This window comes from Urocampus carinirostris, chromosome 13, assembly GCF_059441175.1.
Source record: "Urocampus carinirostris isolate Australia breed hairy pipefish chromosome 13, RoL_Ucar_1.0, whole genome shotgun sequence".
In the NCBI taxonomy this organism is placed as follows: domain Eukaryota; kingdom Metazoa; phylum Chordata; class Actinopteri; order Syngnathiformes; family Syngnathidae; genus Urocampus; species Urocampus carinirostris.
This window is the reverse complement of record NC_142361.1, coordinates 19,743,413-19,763,675: the sequence shown is the minus strand read 5'-3', so window position 1 is coordinate 19,763,675 and position 20,263 is coordinate 19,743,413. Positions and strand designations below refer to the sequence as shown.

The 20,263-nt window shown below is 38.1% G+C and overlaps 1 protein-coding gene and 1 pseudogene across 1 annotated transcript in view; one reads left to right on the top strand and one right to left on the bottom strand.

Annotated features, from left to right (window-relative positions):
* cdh23 (cadherin-related 23) overlaps positions 1-20,263 on the bottom strand; it is a 330,854-nt gene that overhangs the window by 208,625 nt on the left and 101,966 nt on the right. The window lies entirely within an intron of this gene.
* Positions 7,926-8,101, top strand: LOC148353983 (U2 spliceosomal RNA; annotated as a pseudogene).

The following is a 20,263-nucleotide window of genomic DNA, read 5'->3' as shown; positions in this document are numbered from 1 at the left end:
TTTGTACCTTTTTTCTTTCTCCCCCTAATCCCTTTCTGTTTTCCTCCCTTTTTTCATTCATCTCTGTTTTTTCTCTTTCTCTTTCACTCATTCCTTTTTTTCTCACTTCCTCTTTCTCATTCCCTTTCTTTTTCTTGCTCTTTATCACTCCCTTTATTAATCTCTTTCTCATGCTGACTGTTTTTCTTAATATTTCTTTATCTATTTTTATTCATTTATTTCTGTCTGTTTGTCTCCTTCTTTCTTTCTGTTTGTCAATTACTTTCCCTCTTCCTCTAGTTTTTATATCTTTCTTTCTCTCTCTCTTTCTATTGTACTCTTTCTATTTCTCTTACATTTCTCCCATTTTCTATCTCTCTTACCCATTCTTTCTCGCTCTCTCTCTCTAGCTCCACCTCTCTCTGCCACCTCTCTCTATCTTTCACCGCCTCTCTCGCTACTTCTCTATAGCTCCTCCTCTCTCTGCCCTCTCTCTCTCCACCTCTCTCTCTCTTTCCCTCTCTCTCTCCCCTCCCTCTCCCTCTCCCTCTCCCTCCCCGCCTCTCTCTCTCTCTCCATCTCTCTTTCTGCCTTTCTCTCTAACAAGTCCGCCCCCGTGAGATTTTTTTTTTTCTTCTAGCATGTGGCCCCCAACTAACATGAGTTTGACACCCCTGCTGTAGACATACACAAATGAAGTCACAAAAAAGGGGACTGGGCGGGTTCGATGTAAAATCAAAATGTCTGTATAAACAACTTTCATTGAAACACTAAATTCAAATGAGATCAATAACACAAGCCTAATGATGAGAGTCAGGCTTAAAATATAACCATGCTCTCAGGAAAAGCCCAAGAGATGATTTCATTGATGAAATCAAATTAGTAGAGTACTAAATATCACATACAGTAGCATCTAGATTTCCAATAAAAACAAATAAGAGCAGTTCTCTAGTTGACTGGAATGCTGATGTCTAGACGGCATTGCGGCGAATGCCAAATAAACCATGAGCGACGGCTGAATGCGGGAAAGGAATCGAAGCGAGCAGTGACCGGGAATGCTGTATTCAGACTTCAACTGCTGTCACTCCTTTATTCAAGTTCTACAAAATGTCTTAACGCTTGTTTTTTTGGATGTTGTGTTCTGTCGAGAGCAGGCAACATTATTTGTATACTATTTAAAGCCATAATGTGTAATATATGACCACTAGATGGCATTGTGTTGTCTAATATGTGCGACAGTGATACAAGGCACAGTGTTAACATTGGTATGATAGTAAAAATGTTCCCCTAGTATTCAAATCAACCATTCATCCATCCATCCATTATATGCACCGCTTAATCTCAGTAGGGTTGCGGGGGTGCTGGAGCCAATCTTGGTTGTTCTTCCGCATACAAGTGTAGACAACTCACTCGCTCATTTACAGTTAGAAGAATTTTGATCGGCCAGTTAACCTGACATGCATGTTTTTGGAACGTGGGTGGAAACCTAGAGGAAACCCATGCAAGTACAGGGAGAACATGCAAACCCCACACAGGAACGTTTGATCCCATGACCTCAGAAATGTGCCACAAACACACTAACCATTCAGCCGCCGTGCCGCCCTACTCAAAGCAATGTATTGATTTTACTGGTTTCATTTGTACCACTGGGAAGCACTAAATATTACACACTGTGCCTTTAATGCCAGAGAATGACAAAATACAGTTAGTTTTACATTTTATTGCCTGTATTTGTTTACCTAATGAACCAGTGGCAGGGGCACATGCAGAAAGACACTATGTAGTGCTAAAGCTCATGTCTTCTCAAGAGGTTTTTTGTTTTTAAAATTCACAGTACGGCGACTGAGCGGTTAGCGGTTAGCGCTTCCGCGGTACAGTTCTGAAGTCATGGGTTCAAATACAGCAACCAGCCTTCCTGTGTGGAGTTTGCATGTTCTCCCTGTGCCTGCTTGGGTTTACTCCGGGCACTACGGTTTCCTCCCACGTTCCTAAAACATTCATTTCAGGTTAATTGACGGGTCCAAATTGAGTGAGTGATTGGTTGTCTGTCTATGTGTGCCCTGTGAATGGCTGGCAACCAGTTCAGGGTGTTCCCTGCCCACTGCCAAAGAAAACTGAGATGGTTTTCAGTACCCCCGCGACCCTACTGAGGATAAGCGGTGCAAATAATGGATGGATGAAAGGATGTTTTTAAAATAGTAATAATAACAATGACGCAAAGATGAAAATAAACGAAGGTAAACAAATTCCAATTGGTTGTTGAAAAAGTGCTAAAGTTCACAATGGCACCATGCTGTCCTGCCATTGTTTGATTTTTTCTGAGCTGACATGTTGGACATGTTGGTTCACAATACTGACTTATATTTGTGTTTTTTATATTTTTTTTAGAATTTATTTTAACTTTGAAGACGATCGTTTATAGTCAACTGGATTTTTTTTTTAATGTATCGTATAACATTTTTGAAGGGTGATAGCAAAATTATTTGATGTTAAGTAGGACATTTTCTTTATTCTGCGTTCTTAAAGTGAGGAATCTGATTCTGTTTTTACTATTGGACACCTGCAAAGTAGATTGCTTGAGATGCAAGGGCCTTATGTTATTTTGACTATTGAGAGCTAATTGTCACTATTTCCTGTTCTTTGATTTCCACAGCATTTGTGACTGATCTGCTTTTTGTAACCTAGGACATTTTAACAACAAGAAAAAGGCGAAGGTGAGGACCTTTAGAATTGCTTTCATTTTTTTTGCATCTTGAAGGTTTTTGTATGGTCTCTTGCTTTCCTTGCAAGTTCAAAATTCATTGATGTCTTCTCTCCTTATTTTGGGTGTCTACTCAACCCTAAACTCATCAAAGGGTTTTGGTTCCATTATATTGATGTCAAGCTTAACTGTACCTATTTAAACATTGGACAGGTTAATTCTTTGGTATTGTCTGGAGATGTAAATGGGCATTTGGGTATTATGTCTGTTTTTTTTTAGCGTAAGTTGTTATTTATTGACATGAGGATATTTTTATGGGTTTTCTACTGTTCCCTTCAGTTGTTGAGCGTCACTAAGTCCTTACTTAGGCTCTCCCGTTTCTCACTTAGGTCCAGATTCCAAATGCAGGGCATGTCTCTTCATTTCAAGGCCTATAAGCTACTCAAACAAAAGAAATACACACTCCTCCTAACCTCTAGTCGGTTGATTTAGGCAAAATCAGAACCCATAAGCTTATTCCATTCACATTCTTACAACGAAAAGCCAGAGGTTGTGTTGTTGAGGTCAAAATATGTTATCACAATTGAGGTGAATCACAATCAGAACTACGGTGTTGAATCTGAAAATCTGGAATTATTTTTACCTCTACTTACATCACAGATCACTATAACTGGTGCGAGAGTGCTTAAGTTAATCACGATCAACCAGTTGATCGAACAGGTAGTACGCTAATCTCTTGGTTATTGATTAATGGGGACCAGACTTCCCCGCGAAAATTGAAACTTTGCAAAGGGGTGACGACCCTCCATAAAAGCCCCCAGGGTCAAACTTACCATGAAATGACGCCTTTACCGACTGTATATACAAATAAAAACACAGAACACAGAATAGTAATTGATTGAATGGTCTTTATCGTCACAATACAAAATGGAGGGCTTCTTCTTTAAGGGTACGAGAGCAATTTAGAGAGGGGCCGGCTAGCTGCACACTAGCATCCGGTAGCCTTGAATTGACCCAGGTCTTTGTGATGATTAAAATACAATCGTCCCGAATGTAGTGATTTACACGGGTTGCAAATTCAGGTCATCAGTTTTTTTAGGTAATGGATCTGGCATTGATGAGATACAGGGTCGGCAGGGGCGGCTTAAGAAAGTTGTTAGCCTGGCCGTGGTAGTAGACCAGACCTGCAGCTTTGCTATTGCCTTCTCTCCCAACGCTGACTCTGTCACATCCGAAACCCGATAATAATCCAAGGAGAACCTGCTGGTGGTCAACATTTCTTTGCGCTCTTCTGACTATCCTCAGAGTTTGATTTATTTGTCTAATTTCTTCTCAATGTAATGAGCCGCTAGAAGTTAGCTGTCGCCGTTTGTTTAAGGTAGACCCATTGACTTGTGCGCCCTCTTTGACTGACCGCAAACACCAGCCTATCACAGTTGCGCATACAGACAGTAAAGCCTCCCCAACCTGCCCCCCATGATAGCTTTTTTCTGAGTGCTGTGTGCTGTGAACAAAATTCACAATACATTAATATCAATGGCATTAAAAACAATTACATTCAAAATCCTCAAAGCAGTGACCCATTGATAACCCAAGTGCATAGTAGCAAGGGATTACTTTATTCACAGATTAAATTACTGATTAAATTAGCGTTCACAGACTCTCTGTAGGAAAATGTCCTTCTAAACTGGCAAATATTGTTGGGATCCCTGGCAAAGTATTTTTTTGGACGAAAAAGTACTTTGGGCACCCCTACACTAATTCAATAAGCATGATTTGCCCATCTGCAGCTAGAGGAATTATACACCAATTTTGAAGTCCTGGCACTCTCGGTAGCTTATTTTTCATATTGATTTTAAAGTTTGTGGGTTTTTTGTAAAATACTTTCACGGTCTTAGTAAAGAATGATGAAGCTTCAAATCCACGGAGGTAATGTTTAAAGTATCAATCTGTTGAACTGAATACATGTTGGTTTAAAACTTATACTTTTCGGAGTGTGTGGTGACAATTTAAGTGTGAAGAACATTTATATTTTAGGGTCATTACAGCGGCTAAATTGTAAAACCGTTTTTCCTTTTGAACAGCTGACAATGATTCTTGTTTGTTGGCATTTTCCTCAGACTCTCTGGGCCATTATTGTTTTTCTGTTTCTCAGTTGCCGACTGCCATGATACCTTCAGCCTTAAAAAGCCACTTATTTTCTCCAAACTCCAATTTTACTTGTCTATGGCTGTCTGTTTTGAGTTGCCCTAAAGTAATTCCACAAAAGGCGAAAAATAAAAAATATCTTATTTGAAACAGTTTGATAGAATGATTGTTACTCGTTGAGAAGTTGCACCATGATCTATTACTATAAAAGTCAATGTTTTATAAAACTCACCCTCATACTGACTGCAATGAATTACATCATTTGAATATTTACGATGCCTCAGAGAATTTGACCCTTACAGAAAATATTTTGTAACATAAAAAGCGTATCTTATTTATGGAAAGATTAGGGATTCCTGTAAGAGAAGTTACAGTAAGAGAAGTGACAGTTCGATTATAGTTTGAATGTGCCTTTGTATGATTGTATCCTCAAAAGTACCTTAACAAAGCCAAAAATTATATCCAGGTGCTGTTTTTATTTTACAACAATTGTATCATCTTGGGGCCCGCTAAATCTTAATCAAGATATTCTTCACTTTAGTACCGGGAAGTCTGGTCACAAGCTTGCCTCCCTTCTACATTCCCTAGGTTAACTCATTGTACTTTTATGTTACAAAAGTTTCACTTTTCTTACTGTCTATTATCATGCTCGCACGCCATCTAGCGACCAGCATTATATCGTTTCATGTATTCATGTGATTGTGTCTAAGCCAATCAGATTTGTTTCGTGTATTTATGTGATCTTGTTTAAGCCAATCAGATGTTTTGTTTTACGCCTGTGTTTTTAAGAAATGAGCCTGTAGGTTTAGAATGTGTGTGATTCCTCTCTGAGCCGATCTTAGAAGCATATTTAGGGGAATGTAATTTAAGGGCTACCCTAAACCTAATCTCTGACTCAGAGTGTGTGTCTTTCTTTACCTTTGTACAATCTCAATTTTTAACCTTGACAATTCCTTACAGGTTTTACCATAGAGTTAACCTTGTTCTGTAGTAAAATACAATAAAAAGAAGCATAGTATTATTCCAAAAACTTATTATTTTGGTAAAAAAAAATGTCTTAATGAACAGGTATCTGCCAAATCAGATAATTTAGAGGTTATATTTATTTTATTTATTTTCAAGTTTTTTTGCTAGAGGTAAAAGTTAGAATTTAGTGAAATATTAAAATTGATAATTAAATGTAGGCCACATTGTCTAAAAGTCAACAACACGTTGTTTAAAGATTCGTTCTTCCGTCACTACTAGTTGATAGCTCCATAATTTCCAATTTAAAAATGGCATTCACATTTGATCCTTTCTTTTGCAAGATGAAACTATAAACATGTTTTTTCAAAAATTCTACTTGCATTTTCTGCATTAAAATAGTGTCATCTTCTATAGCGAGACAGTTAAAAGTTAAAAAAGATAGTAGGGCGACCATACCAGGAAGAGAATAAAACAGATTTTATCTTTTTTTATCCGCCGGTAGAGTTTCTACCTGATACTTTGGCCATGCACGAGAAAAAAAACATCCTATTTATCAAATATGTATTCATGAATAAACACATGCAGACATTATTCTGACATTTAGCTGGTTTGTTTCAAAATTATCAGGGATCAGATAGAAGTAGTGGACAAAATGTTGAAAGACGTATTGGATCCAATAAAAAAAAAAAAAAAAAAAAACGTATGTTTAGGGTTTAAAAAACTGAAAAACTTTATATAAGTATAAGCCTTATAAGAAAGGCAAATGTAATGTGTATATATATAATATATATATATATATATATATATATATATATATATATATATATATATATATATATATATATATATATATATACATACACTGTATATGTCTTTATTGATGGGAAAATGTTAAAACTGTTTGCGGCATGTACAGAAACCAAAACCTTTTCGACTATCAAACATTTCTGAAAAAACCTCAGGGAGTCACTGGGGGCGCCAAAGAGCCGCATGCAGCTCCAAAGCTGCCTGTTGCCGACCCCAGTCTACAAAATACAGTAAAGATTTGGCAATAAGCTGTCGACTTATTGATGCCGTTTATGTGCTAGAGTGCACTGGTGAGCCCTGCTTCAGGGTCTCTGTAAGTGTTTGCATCTTTATTATCAGTGGAGGATAGAAACAAATAAGATCCTTATCTTCTGATGAGTCTTGTCCCCCAACAGTTTGACCCAAACCACCCTGTCACATCTCATGGCTCAGTGCCTCCAAATAGCTCCGGCTGTTTGTTTAAATGTAAAGGTAATCAAGTCCAGCATGCCACATGCTTCCATAGAGACAGAGGTGAGGCAGATGGGTCAATCCTCTGGGAGGGCGACAAGGACAGACCGCATCAGCAAGTCTTGCAACACCTGACTCATTCATATGGAAAATTATCCAACTTGACAGAGAAGCAAACAGGCTATTTTTCATTGCCATTGCTTGTTAATGCCATATTTTCCGCACTATCAGGCGCACCAGTTTATATGTCGCACCCCTCTAAAATAGTCATTTGCGATGTATTTTTTTCCCCATATAGAAGGCGCACTGGACTAAAAGGCGCATGGGATTTGAAAAACTGGAAGGATTCGGGTTGAACAAAAAAAAAATGATAAAGTGCCGCATTTGCACATTAATTGATCAGACAGAGTCTACAATTGTACACAGTTGCATACAATTACACAGGATTGGATACAATGGAAATCATAAAGTGCACGAGATACCATCCAATGAACCACTTGAATAGAGGTGGCAAATTATCTCATCATTACACTGTTTTTCAGTCACGGAACTAAATTGTTGATGTTATTGTTTGGCTGGGAAAATTAAACCGGTCCGTGGATTAGCTCGCAAAGTCTTTACGAAATGCATGATATTCTGGACCGTATGGCAAGAAAGCATTGTAGGAAGTAATTCCGTCATTCAAAACTGAAAGAAAGGTATAGTATTGTAGGAAATAAATTGGCCGTCCTCAAAATAAAAACAAACATGGTCACACATATTCAAAACATTTGTCACATTCAATACTTAGATTGAGCTGAGAAAAATTTGAAACAACATTCTCTTAACCATATTTTGGAGCATGAGTAAAAATAGTGTGATAATGAGATAAGACCTAACTTTTCATGTGTTGTATATATACCTTGGGTCCAGTAAATAGGATTTGATGTTAACCTGAAGGACAATTAGTTCCAATCGATTTTTGCAATCGGGAGATGGAATAAGGGCTTGCTCTGTCCACTCCACGCATCGGCCCGGTATTGCAGTACCTCCGGGAACGGTGCATTAGCACTGATCGCAACAAGGCTATAGGGCTAGGACCTTGACTCAGCCTCTTGGCTGAGAGCAAGTGTCTCGGCCCCTTGGCTTTGTAACGTATTATGATTTGACCGATGACGGATAATGGATAATTGATAAGGAATATAGAACAATAAACCTTACAAACCCCCCCTGTCACAATCTTTGTCATATTACTGTTGCATTGATCAATCATCCATGTCCCTCGCTGCCAGGAAATAAAAGCACTATGCCCTGACCATTGCTGTAGGGAACATTTTAAGTAATTCTGGTCACCAATCAAATGTATTGACTGATAAATAGAATAGAATAGAATAGAATAGAATAGAATAGAATAGAATAGAATATACCTATATTGTCATTGTTACAAAATGGTTTGAACATATTGTAACAACGAAATTGGACTTGGCACTCCAGTTCACATTTAACAGTGAGGATAAAAGAAAGCAAAGAAGATAAAGGAACAGAGAAGATAAAGGTTAAAATTTCCACAATATTTACAAAAGAAAGTGTGGGCATGTTGGATGTTACATACAGTTTTGGGATCGTATTAGTGCAATATGTGGTAGTGCAAAAATAGGCAACATTGATATAGTTAATAGTTAGTTAGCAAAATTAAGGTAACGCGATACCAAATCTGTCCACATTTAAGGTGCACCGGACTGTGAGGCTCATGTTCAGATTTCTAGCCAATTTGGAGTTTTTAGTGCCCCTACTAGTCCTTAAAGTCCTTATAGTAATTTTGTGTAAGCAAACATAGGTAGGAAACATACTTTATTTTGATTGACCAGGAAATAAGAATGAATGAATGAATGAATTAATTAATTAAATGTTGCTTTCGAACATAACATAACAAAAGCAAAAACAAAACAACAAATCGGAAAAAAATAAAACACACAATGTTAACGTACTTGTTCGAAAGGGAGTAGGAAGAAGCATATGCTTGTTAAATCCTATCCCTTTGACTTTATTAATCATTGTGTCTCACAGTTACAGGAGCTTTTCTGTGTATTTAGATATAGTTTCCCTTCGGGGATGAACAAAGTATCTATCTATCTATCTATCTATCTATAAAAAAAATAACTCATGAATATATATATTTACATTGACTCGGTTTATTATCATTATCATCATCATCACTATCATCACTATTTCCTTCATTATCATCATCTTTGCTTATTCCATACATTTTCAGCGTATTCAAGTCAAGTCAAGTCAAGTCACATTTATTTATATAGCCCTTAATCACAAAAATGTCTCAAAGGACTGCACAGGATTACAATTACAAAATTACACAATTACCTGATCTTAAACCAGCATATTGTATGATTAGAATATCAAGTATGATAACATAGTTCTCTTGGGTGCTCATGGTGAAACTGACTGATATGTCGTGTGTGTTGTCCGTCATACAAGTATCTTTGGACCTGTTACCTTAGAGGTCACCCAGACAGCAGGACCACCATTCTTGAATGTCCTGATCTGTGCATTAAAAAGACAAGGTACGGGAGCTTGAGCGAGATGCCTCCAGGATTAAGCTCCCACTTGTCTGCCCTAACTCTGAGATGTAAAGCATATGTCTGTTTTGTGTTCTTTTAAATAACTATATCTATCTGATTGTATCCCCATTTATTAAGTTTTTGTTTGTTTTTCACCACCCTCACCAACATATTTATTGATCTCAAAGTTTTTGTTTATAAATATAAGTCTAGATTGTGATGGATTTGCATAATATGATGGTGGCAGTTATACATGAACAATTTTCAACAATTGTAATAATAATTAACATTTAATTAATAATAATAACAACAACAACATAATAGTCATGATATTCGTTGCAAAAATAATAAGCTTAATTATTAGCTTGACCCATCTATTGATAAGGCTCACTTACATTATTTGGATACCAATAATACTAATAATAATAACAATAATAGTCACATCCATGTTGTGATATTCATCATTATAATAACAATTATGATAATACCAGATTAATTAAGTTTTACGCATCTATTAACTTTATAACGCTAGTAATCACTAAATATAATTCAGACTCTTTGTTTTAAATGAAGTCGCAGTTTTCTGTACAACATACTGAGTAAGGTTTCTAATATTTGTATTCAGTTCTTGTACAAGATCTCATTTGGGTTGTCCAGTGGGTGTGCAATACCATCACTTTCCAATGCCCACTACAGAGCAGCTAATACATTCTGAAAAACCAATAGATCTACTTTGTGGAGTTGGTAACTGGTTAAGATGGATTCTATTACACCTTTGAAATGAAGATTATTGCATGGTATTTTATTTATACGTGGATTTGAAGGAAAAATTGTTTTCTGTGTTCTGGAGGTGATCTTACAAGAAATAGTTTATCTGAGTACTATATTTTGTTTGAACAGGTCACAAAACAAAATGACATGCAAATGAGAATGGAGCTTATTATCATATAAACTCACTGACGCTGGGAGGCAACACTACCTGGCTTTATATACTTATTCATTGAGACTTTTTCCCCCTCTAAAATGCTAAAACGGGTTTACCTTGTCAAAGACTGAAATAAACACCCAAGCACACTCAGTCACATAAGTTGTTCAGATCTATTTGATTATTTGAGATCTATTTCTCAAACAGTTTCACGAGGCAGTTCTCATCACGCTGATCAAGGGAGAACAGTAGTCCTCAAATGTTGAACTGGAATGCACCTAGAAGAATTTTGAAGATTGTAAGATATATCTTCAATGTATGGACAAAAGTTTTGGTTTTGGCATCGGAGAGGACCACATCATAATCAAACCTAAGACTCTCATGAAATAGGCGAAAGATAGAGCTAATCATGTTGCTCCTACGCGTCAGCGCTTCAGCAGGGAACATGATTAAACTCTTTTTTTCAGTGATCATATAATATTGGTGTGGACAGAACATATCACTCAAATTGGTGGGGACATGTCACCTACAACCATGCCAAATCTACTTCCTTTGCTTTAATGCGAAATCACAGCACTTCATTCATTTCAACCTGCGGTGTGCCACAAAAGTGAGTACTCTCCTAACATTTCTTCAGAAATTTTATTATATTTTTTAACAGAATATCACTGAAGAAACATCACTTTGACACAATGAGACAAAGATCATTTTATCTCGCTCAAATGGTATGAAAACATTTGTGACGGCAACCAGGTGAGGAATACAAGATGACCAAGGCTTTTCTAAAGGGGCTAAGGGTAGAGGGGGTGGACTGGCCAAGCATGTCTCTAGATCTAAACTCAATAGAACATCTTTGGGTCATCCTCAAGCGGAAAGTGGAAAAGCACAAGATCTTGAATATCCCCCAGCTCAGTCATCGAGCATTTCAGTGGCAGTTTGTGAGGCTCTGGTGATATCCATTGCCAGGAGGATTAAAGTGGTTCTGCAAAATCATATTGCCCACGAAAAATATTGAACTTTAGGAACTTTAACTTAAGGGTGTACTCACTTTTTTTTTACCGGGGGTTTGGATATTAATGGCTATATTTTGAGTTTTTTAAAGGAAAAAAATACATGTAGACTGTTATATAAGCTTTACACAGACTATGTCAAAACTATGTTTCTTCAGTGTTGTTCAATTAAAGATTATGGTGATGTCTCTGCTAAAATGTAAAAAGAGTGCTTATATACATATATATATATATATATATATATATATATATATATATATATATATATATATATATATATATATACTATAAACAAGTCCCAAATATATCTTATTCAGAAAGAAAGGAACAACATTATCAGTATTAATGATGACATTATTTTATCATTGTTATTATAACAATATATTATTTTATAATCCATGAAAAGAAAAACAATATTGATTTGAATAAGCAAAAATAAAAATATGCATATTTCATAAATACTTGGAGGCCGAGAAATTTGTATTTAAAAATGAAAAAATAAAACAGCTAGTTAAGGTGAATTTTTTTAATAACATTTATAATAATTGTAATCATATTTTTAAAAAATATATGATATTATAAAGTCTCTTTGAACTCAGTTGGACATTGTTCACATATAATGGAACAACTTAAACGACATACCCACTTTTTGGGATCTTTGACAATGTCCTCTGAGATGTGGAGCGCTAAGCCCTAATTGTAGTCTTAGCTTTTTCTCACCCACCTAAAACTTTGCAAGAAATAATCTGACCCTCCAACTTTCTGCTCCAAGATGCAGTCACTGATAACTCCATAACTTTTACAACTCAACTATGCCAAAGTTCCACCTTTTTCACAGCACAACCATCAGGGATTCAATACACAATTGACTTTTTTCAAATGATGTCCTGTCTCTCCGTCTCCTTGACTCGTAGTATGTGCTTCCTTTTAAGTCTGTTCGTGTGCATTTTTTTTCTTTTTTTTTCTTTTTTACACAGCAATGACCTCTGGACCCGATTCCCCCTTTTCTACCGTCTTCTGCTAGAGGTACAGCACACTCTACAGAATATCCATGTCTCTTTCTATCTGTAGTGTGGCCAATGCGGTATTGCCAATGTAGAAAAAGCCTCGATTCCCATCAGCTCATTGCCTGAGGTGTTTCTCAGTCGAGAAAAAACATGCAGTGTCATAAGCAAGGTTGGACTGTTATTATAGTTAACTACAGTGCTGTTCAAATAATAGCAGTGCAACGTAACTGACCAGAATATCCCTGGTCCTTAGCCCTTTTTTTGTTGTTACACACCAAACAAGTTACCAGTAGGTGCAGAAGATCCTAAGAAAACAAACAAGACCCAGCATTCATAATAAGCACGCTCTGCAGGCTGTGCAATTGGGCATATAGTTCAAAAGGGTGTGTTGAAAAAAAATAGCAATGTCTGCTGTTGACTGTACAAACTCAAAACTATTTTGTATTTCCCAAAAAAAAAAGGTAGGATTTAGAAATCCTGATATTTAGTTGCATGACTGTAGATTTTTAGAACTGCTTCACATCTGTGTGGCATAGAGTCAACCAACTTGTGGCATCTTTCAGTTCTTTCTTCACTCCATGTCATGATTACTGATGTACGACCCGTTTTGATCCCGACCATGTCTGCTCTCCCGTCCCAACTTACGACCTATTTTTGTTCCCGACTACATCTACTACCCGTTCGAGCTTAAGATTCGTTTCCGACCCCGACCACATTTTACTCTCCCAGTCCCGGCTACCGACCAGTTTTCCGCCTCTGACACCACCGAGGATCCACTTCCGTGTTCGGATCACAATCCGAGTACGAGAGCGGCTTGATTCCTGCGCTCAGCAAACATCGTATCGTGGGTGCAGCCCTTCCTCTTCCCTTGAATAAAACTTGTGAGAAACGTAACGCCGTTGGGTACTGTTTCCGTTCTGGTCCTGACAGTCCAAGATTGCTCAACAACAGTCAATTATTAATTTCATATTAATAATTTCAATTCTTGGTTTTGCTTCACAATCAGTATTTTTCATATCACGCTACATTGTATAAAATTTACTTGGCGGGCCCCGGAACTAGGTTCCGTGTGAAATGAAGTGTCCCGCAACAAAAGCGCTGTTTAAAACATTTGACTGTTTTCTACACGACGTCTAAAAATTAGAAACATTAAGACTCAACATGAAAATCAATTACCGAGTCAGTAGTGATTGATTCACGTGGGCTGCACTTACAATAATCTTTCCATGTTTAGACAGGGGCCTCAAACTATCATCCCTAGGGCAGTAATTGGCCCGTGGGCCACAAGATTGACACCCTGCTCTAAGGAATAAATTCAAGTGGTTGTTATTATTTTGACATTTTGCATGAATAAACTGACCTTTTCATATGTATCACTGTTTTCTGAAATTGTATTAAAAAAATTTTCCTTTTTAAATTGTGCACACAAATGGTACACGTTTGTATAACACAAAAATCAAAAACCAAACCAATCAGGAAAATGAACCAAAAGTAACGAATCCACTGTGAAAAATTAACCCAGCAAAATTAGAAAAAAAACATGTCATTGGCAACAATTGAAAAGAACACATAACTATGGAAATTAAATTAAAACACCTAACAGTTAATTCTCTAACCATATCATATGTGATACTACTTCACCTAAAAAAGTATATTGTTATTACATAATTGCCGGTTATCGAACAAAAATGTGTCTTAAAAATATAAATTAAATAAAAATATATTACAAAACCAAAAAAGCAAGTATATTGCTGTGCTTTAGTGTCAAAAATTCATTACTTCTCTTGCAAATTGAATTAAATTTCATATAGGGAGAAAAAAAAAGAGTATGTGGCTTTTCCAAAAATTGAGTAAATGTCTCATTTTCACAACCTGTCAACTTATATAATTTTGTCCTATTTCCACGACCTTCTGCTAAAATATTTCTACACGATCATATTTGGAAATGAATAAGACGTTTTTAACAAGTTTTTTGCATTTTGTGCAGATTTCCCTGCTGTGCCTTTAAGAGACAACTTGTAGATGTCTCTGGTGCACATTTAGACATGCGCAATGTCTCTTGACCTATTTAGTCTTGCAAAAGTTCTGACATGTGCGCCATAGCCTTTGAATTTCCGCTTTAACCCTTTCGTTGTGCACAATTTACTCAGTAAGTACAGCAGTTCTTAAGCTCAAAGTACTATGATTTTTTTTAAGTCATTTCTTTCTTTGCTAAGTGTACGGTGTCACTTTAAATGTGTTTGTATTCAATGCGCCCTTGAAAAGAGTCTTTGTAAAAGGTCATTAAAGATATAATTTGGCCTAGTTTATTTAAAGCAGGGGTCTCCAACACAGTGCCCAGAGGCACCAGGTAGCCCCCTAAAAACTTGAGTAGCCTGCTGTCTGAAAATTGTGATTTTTCCAAGGAATTTGATTTCAAAATGGCATGCTGTTTTAGTAGTTGAGTGGGCCTAATTTAACTCAACTTTTAATAATTACAACGTGGTAATAGCATAGTACCGTATTTTCCGCACTATAAGGCGCACCTAAAAGTCTTGTTTTTTTTCAAAAGCTGACCATGCGCCTTATAACACAGTGCGCCTTATATATGGCTCAATATTAAATTCGCAAGGTCTCGCAACTACGAGAAAAAGCCGCCGACTCCATTTTTCGCGCTGTGCATACTGGGAAATATTAAACGATTGGTAGTTGCCGGGGCTCGTGTTGTATTTGTTTACTAAGTGGCAAAATGGCTACCCCATTAAACTGCTTAATTCATATTCAACAAATACAGTATTTGTCTGAATCCAGGGTTATGACTGGTGAAGATGTAAAGCACAATTTACCTTAAACAAACGCAGAATTATTCAGAATGTCACGTTTGAGAGAGAGAGAGAGCGAGAGAGAGAGAGAGAGCGAGATTCTCTTTCATACGTGCATTTGTATAAGAAAATGGCTCCTGTTAAGAGACACGCGTACAACGCCGAGTTTAAACTCAAAGCGATCAGTCACGCAGCACAACACGGCAATAGAGCGGCAGCGAGAGAGTTAAACTTAAATGAATCGATGGTACGGAAGTGGAGAAAGGATGAAGATAAGCTCCGCCAAGTAAGGACTGAGATATGGTCAATTCGAACACAGCAGAAGAAGAATTCGAGGGATTCGTCGATGAGGAGCTTATAGAGTGATCTTTGTTTTTCTTTTGTGTGTTTACGTTTTACATTTTACAGTTATTATGTTATTGCTTTGCACTCGTTGTTTTTGCACATTACGAGTGTCACTTTATTGCGATTGCACTAACGTTTCATTTAAAATAACAGTATCAGACGTTTTTTTCTTTGCGTGTTGACTAAATGGACAAAAAATAAAATGATATGTCGATGTTGTTCAAAGATGTCAAAGATGTGTCACGAAAATGCTTTACCTCAGAGAAAATAATAAAACGGCTGTTTATTTATTTTGGGAGTGAATGGAGTTGTGGAAAGCTTGTTTGTTAATAAAGTTTGACCTTTTTGAATATTTTGTTGACATTCCCTTGAGCGTGGCAACATCTAGAGGTTGCATAAAGTAACTACATTCTCTACTGTAGTCAAGTCGTCACATTTATTTACCGTAAATAGCCCTTAATCCCAAAAATGTCTCGAAGGACTGCACAGGATTACAATTACAAAATTGCACAATTACCTGATCTTAAACCAGCATGCACTTATAGTGCCTTATAATGGGGTGCGTCTTATGTATGGCATAAGTTTTAAAATATATCATTCATTGAAGGTGCGCCTTATAACATGGTGCGCCATATAGTGCGGAAAATACGGTAATAATATAGGAACAACAGGATAGGTTTTAGAAATGCATATCAAACTGGTAGTCCTTCGTGCCAATCAGTAACCAAAAAAGTAGATCTCAGCTTCAAAAACGTTGATGACCCCTGGTTTATAGACTCATGACGTTGAGGGCTGCAGTTGACCGTTCGTTTTTCATTTTTACAATAACTTGACCTACTAAACCCGGATTTTGGGGGTAAGAATGAATTTTATTTAGGTTTACTTATGCACATTTTAGTCATGCACGGTTGTCAGGTACGCTTACCACACCTTCCCGAGAATGACACACATAAAACTGAACCATGCCTTGTCTAGATGGAGTGACACTTATAGCAAGAGTCAAGCTGACAAAGGGAAATGAACAGAGAAACAAAATGTGCCGATAAACTGTGACACTACCATTTGTAATCACTTCATGTAGCTCTGCAGCAGAAAAAAAAGAGGAGAGTGCTCAAATCCCACAAGGAAAGTGCTTGTCCAGTGGAGTCACACTGTTACAGATAAAGCAAACGTGCATGATATGTGATTATTCCGTGGTCACAAGTAGTTTTTTTTTTAAAACGCAATACTATCCATCCATCCATTATCTGCACCGCTTATCCACAGTAGGAGCGCGGAGGTGCTGGAGCCCATCCCAGCTATCTTCCGTCAGTGGGCAGGGGACACCCTCAACTGGTTGCCAGACAGTCGCAGGGCACACAGGGACAGACAACTCACTCGCTCATTCACACCTAAGGACATTTTGAACCGGCTAATTAACCTGACATGCATGTTTTTGGAATCTGGGGGGAAACGGGAGTGCCCGGAGGAAACCCACGCAAGCACGAGGAGAACATGCAAACTCCACACAGGAAGGATTTGATCCTTTGACCTCAGAACTGTGCAGCGGACGCACTAACCACTCATGCGCCGTGCCGCCAAGGCAATACTAATAAAACACATTTTTCTCATCGTAGTTTCAGTGCAGTGTCAACGAAATTGCTTGATCGCTTACTAATCTGACCAAGCAGAGGCGATATACAGTGCATGTCACATCCAGTGACATTTTGCACAATTAGTTTTTTTTAAGGATTACGGTGCAGGAATGGATTGACATTTCTTGCAACTGTATTGCTCAATTCACAGAGTGTGTGGCCCTGATTTATATTTTTGCCAGGTAATGCTTCCTCTCAATGAGCAACGGGGAACAGGGGTCAAAAGAGAGTAAATGGTGGACATCAGTGGCAGAACACGAAACTCAATTATACATCACAGCACTTATGTTAGTGGCACCACAAATGGACGACAGATTTTACTTCGAAGACAAAAAAAAACATATAATGCTTACACTGAGATGGCTGCACAGTTATTATCAATAGTAACTTAAAACAAATCAATTAAAGCAGGGATCCCTAATCTTTCTGTACCACAGACAGTTAAATATCCGCCAATATATTTATAGCCCGACCAAAGGGCAGCATTAATTATCTTTGTAATTTTTCTAAAATGATAATTGAAAATAAAACGATAACAACTATACCAATAACAGGAATAATAAGACCATATTTCCTTAACTGTAAGAAGCACGCAAAGAACTCAAATTGGCAAGAAATTTGAAAGTTCGCCTTATACGCCAAAAAATGCGGTTGATACGTTTGGAAATACATAGAGTATTTATACGTGTGAGTTACTACACAAAGTTCCACAGTATACTGCCGTAGTTGTGCAATGACCGATCAGTCAAATAACATTGCTGACCAAGATCCAAAAACTTCATTCGTAACTCATGTTGCAGCGGCTAAACCAGCGACATTTAACCACTAGATCAAGAGTAAAGGCCTTAATTTCTTATCTCATGATCACATTATTTTTACTCATGTTGCCAGAAACGAATGTTAGAGAATGTACAAAACATTAAGTGTCCAGAAAGATATGTCAAGAACCGGAACAGAAGGAGGACCCAGATGCGTGATGTTTCCCACGCAAGCTTTATTTCACGGGAAATGGGGCAGTAATGCACGTTAGCCCAAACGCCAGTGATCCGGCGATCGTTGGGCGAAAGACGTAAGGCAGCAGTCTGGCGTGGAACGTCAGGAAGCCAGAGGCCGACGAGATCGATACCAATTGCACGAGCAGATATCGGACGAATGGGGTCGATACCGGACAGGACGGGATGGACAGCATTGATATCAGGCACTGGAGACTGGAGTCCGATAACAACACGATACTGGAGATTGATATTAAACAGGACAAAATAGACAATGTCATAATGGCCAATTGGGAACACCTGCGGCGGCTTGACTGGCACCAACAGCCCGGACAAGCTGATTGGTGGCCACATCTTTCTTAAGCCCCCGGCTTCAATTCAGACTTTGTCAGATCGTTGCGAGTTGTTGCGTTTCACTCAGTGAGCGTTCCCGTCCGACTCCATCCCTGTTAAAACTTGTCTCCTGCCTGATCTCCGTTTTTGACCCGTTTCTGGACCTGATTACACCTGTTCTGCCTGCCTCCTGCCTACGACCCCGATTACGAACTTGACATCGCCTCTGATCTCCAGCCCCGGCCAAACGACTTCCCATTCCCGCCTGTCTTCGTCCGACACGGAAGTGTCACTCCCACCTCGCTCGCTCCCATTTTCCGCCAGTCCTCGGATAAAGCAAGCAAGCAAGCAAGCCTTACTCCCACTCTCTTTTCAATAAAAACTGAGAAACGTATGCAATTGAGTCCTGTTTCCGTTCTGGTCTGTGACAGACAATAGACAATAGGGAACAATACCGGACAGGAAACACAAGCAGGAAACCAAACAAAGTCAAAACACCCGTATTGCGGGTGCAGAGGTTCCTTGACGGACTGTCAAAGGGTGAGTGAGAGCACCGAGCTTAAATAGCACTGAGCTTAAATAGCTTAAATATTAAATATATAGCACTTTTCAAGTCAGGGAAGACCTCTCAAAGCACTTTACAATGTGCTTCACATTTACCCATTCTCACACACACACACACATACCGATAGCATCGTCAGCCGTGCGAGATTATTACCTCCTTATTGGGGGGCACTAGGGATTCACTGTCTTGCCTAAGGACACTCAGGCATATAACACGGAGGAGCCGAGAATCGAACCTGCAACGTCTTGATCCCAAGACGAGTGCTTTACCTCCTGGGCTACTGCTGCTCCATTTATATCTATTAGGATGCCTTTTTTCCTCCAATCTTTAACATTCCGCTCTAGCATACAATGGAATGCTTCTTCATAATTCATCTTGATCAGTAGTGGTCTAGCGAGTAAAGGTTTGACGCTCTCACCACTGTGACCCAGGTTTCTCTAAATACAGTAGCTCTTACAGTAATTTTAATTCAAAATGCTTTGTAGTCCAGTATTTGGGGGTGCGCCTTGTAATCCGGTGCGTCTTACAGTGCGGTAACATCGACGAGCATAAATCCATTGTGCAACATTTGTGTGTCCTCTAACATCGCCAATCACATGACATGGGCAACTCTACGTGGATTCAGTGCAACACACTCTGGTCACTTTCATAACATTTGAAAAAAATGGTCACATCGATCTGCATGCGAAGTAATCAAAAATGCCAACTCACAGAATAAATCAATGACCAAATAATTCCATGAACCAAATTTAACATCCTTCTCATTTTTTTACCATCTGTGCATCATGATGTAGAGCAGGGGTCTTCAACCTTTTTGAAGCTGAGAACTACTTCTAGTTACTAATTAGAGCAAAGGACCACCAGTTTAGATGAATTTCTGAAATAACTTATCCTGTTACCACTATGTTGTTACTATGTTATTACCAAGTTCGTTATTGGAATGGTTAAATAGACTGACTCAACCACTAAAATAGTCACATGAAATACCACAAAGACCCAGAATTGGTGAGTTATTTTTAGGACCAGTCCTAGGGCTACTTTGGTG